The following is a 3249-nucleotide window of genomic DNA, read 5'->3' on the forward strand; positions in this document are numbered from 1 at the left end:
GCGGTTGGGGGGGTACGGTGCCTTGCAAGGGCACCTGGCAGTGCCCAGGAGGTGAAGTGGCATGTCTCCAGCTACAGATTCACACTCCGTATAGGGACTTAAACCGACAACTGTCCGGTTTAAAACCCAACTCCCTAGGGACTGAGCTATTGTCACCCAGGATTCATTTCACATGTGTCACGAGCAGTGGGTCAATGTTACTATGTATGATTGAGGGTACTACACTGTTGCTAATAGTGATACTGTATGAGACCATGTGTACTATGTCAGAGGCCGAAGCTATTTTAGCACATTTTCACAGTTTTAGAATAAGCCTACTTGGCTCTATAAAGCACTGTTCTTTTTTTGAAAGCATTGATCCTGGAAAGGTTGGCAGGAATACAAATGAGCAGACACATTATCATGCAAAACACACACAGTGCTGCATATTATGTATAAAATGAAGTTGCATATTAAACTGGGCCTACAATAAGGTGTAAGTTGGCCTAAAGGCTTTGTGCATACCTTTTTTTTGCACAGAATACTAAGCTTTTAAAATAGCCTAACAATTGTCAGCATGCTTTTATAAATCACATTTCAATGTTAAAAAACATGTGACTGGAGCCCGGATGGCTCTGTTGGTAAAGCGGGTGCCAGAATATAGAGGTTAACTCCTCGACGCAGTGGGCTCGGGTTCTTCTCTGACCTGCGGCCCTTTGCTGCATGTCACCCCCCCCCCCCCCCCCCCCCCCCCCCCCCCCCCCCTCTCTCCCCTTTCATTTCTTCAGCTCTCCTGTCAATTAAAGGCCTCAAAATGCCCACAAAATAACCGTTAAAAAATACACACATGTGACACACTGAATCCTTAGGATGATCTTAGTGACTCCCTTACCTAAAGTGACTAACTAACCTAAGTCTGGGGAGTGATGATGCTAAATCATTCTTATTCAATTTTTAAGTAACTTTTCAGAACATTACCTGGCTTTCAAGCCCAGTCAACATCTATAAAACAGAAGGAGCTGGCGAGACCACACAGATCAGCGGGTGTAAGTGTGTAGCTTATGATGTGCAGTCCTGTCTTACAAACACAGCAGAGTGAACTGCAGCTGCAGCTGCACACTCCACTCCGCTAGGTGGCAGTATTTAGAATAACAGCATCCAGACTGTCTATGAAGAAGAAGAATTTCCACCATTTAGCAGCTCTACCAGTTTTGTTTTGAGAGTATCTAACAGAGGAAGAAGAAAGTTGTATAACTTAACAGTACTGCAGATATGTACCACACCATGTCAAGGTAAGACCCAGGCTACATTCTACTACTTACAGTTAATGCTTTCCCAACCTTTGGCATGCATTTCATGATGTTTGTATTCACTGAAATTGAATATGTTTGGCGCTCCAAATTCTCCATACTACATAAAATAGCCAACTGTGTTTCCCTCTATACATATAGATGAATATGTGAGTATGTATGGAGCCCCAAAACTGACAAGAGGCAACAAGCTTTTTGTAAACAAGTAAACGTTATGTATGCATTCAGTGTTACTCACCAAAACACATTGGCCCTTATTTATCAACCTAATGATGAAACCAGCGCAGATATGAGCGCAGAAATCATCGCATGACAGGCTTCACGTGGGATTCATGAAATGTACGTATCACACCAATCAGAGCGTTAGAATGGTCGTACATGGATAAATGCAGCGGCTGGAATCCCAATTTAACCCAATTTATTCTCTGTTTTGAGGCCTCGCCCCTATTTACAACAAGGCCAGATGTAATCCGGCTAAGAAGCGGCGCTTTTCAGAGGTAGGGATTGAAACCCAGACATCTCAGTTTAATTTGCAGTAACTTGTGTCCTATTTGGCAGCCTAAAAACTGGTTTTAGGCTGTAGGAAGAATGCAGAATAGAAAGAGATCCCTGATGCGGTCAACGGTGTTGCCGTGTTAAATCGGACTCCAGCTTAAGTTTATTTAATTTATACATCCTTGACATATGTATGCTATAGTCCTAATGGTAACACATACACTTATCTTGCAACATCTTAAGCCTACATATAGATGTATCTATATTTGAATAAACATACAGTAGCATAGTATAAGCAGTGTCTTTTTTTTTTACTCTGTTTTTCTTTTGTGAGTCAAAGCCAGGCAACTGTAAGCTGTGAGGGAGAGTGTGTGTCTTCCCCCCCCCCCGGTGCTGGACCACCACCCAGACCCTGTCTCCTGACAGTAGGGGGGAAATATATCAGTCAATGGCAGAAAGAAGTTTTTTACTTGTGGCCATTAACCCTCCCTCCATAGGCTCATAGAGGTCTTCTAAAAGAGCCAGATCTGCCATTGCCGATAACTGATCAACTGATGACTTCTTCTTCTCCTCTTACATGCTGCACCGCAAGTCCACACTGACTCGAAAACTTGCATACACGAGGTCAGACCAGACGTGAGATTTTTTCACAGCCTACGCTCACGTTCAAATGGTTAAATGGCTTGATCTGCGTACCAATCGGCGTACGCCTGTCCTACGCCTGTTTTAAGTCATACAGTTGATTCATGAATGAGGGCCACTGTGTGTGCATCCTTGAGGTCTAGTCAGGGCTGGACTAGGACGAAAAAAATCGGCCTTGGCGATTTTGGCCCAGGTAGGAGCCCAGCACAATCGATCGGAAACCACCCACCAATAGGCCTCCGCCATCCTTGCAGTCAGTTCTGTAGCCTACTCTTTCTCCTAAATAATCTGGATTACTGTTCAGTGGTGTGGTCCAGCACTTCAGCAAATAATATGAAGAAATTACAAGTGATTCAGAATAAAGCTGCACGTGTGGCTCTTTTGTGTGGGTTCAGATCAAATGTTGATAAAATGCATAAACAACTCACATGGCTTAAAGTTAAAAAATAGATTTGTGTATTCGTTAATGTTTTTTTTACATAACATTATAACAAACAAAACACCTTTTACTTTATATACAAAACTATCCTTTAGTACTGCTATACATAATTATTTGACGAGGCATGCAGTAGGAGGGAGTTTTATTTTACCTAAAGTGAAAACCAAATCCATTCAACGTTCAGTTAGGTACAGAGCAATGTGTGAATGGAACTCTCTCCCAACAACTTTAAAACAGAACTCTCAGTATGGCTTCAAAAAATTACTTAAGACATATTTATTTCTAAGGAATTAAATATTTAAAATAAAATTAGGGGGCGCAGGGCTTTTTGTTATTGTATTTTTTAAAATAGATTAATCTATTCAAAGTAGTGCCTTTGGTTTA

This window comes from Etheostoma cragini, chromosome 12, assembly GCF_013103735.1.
Source record: "Etheostoma cragini isolate CJK2018 chromosome 12, CSU_Ecrag_1.0, whole genome shotgun sequence".
In the NCBI taxonomy this organism is placed as follows: domain Eukaryota; kingdom Metazoa; phylum Chordata; class Actinopteri; order Perciformes; family Percidae; genus Etheostoma; species Etheostoma cragini.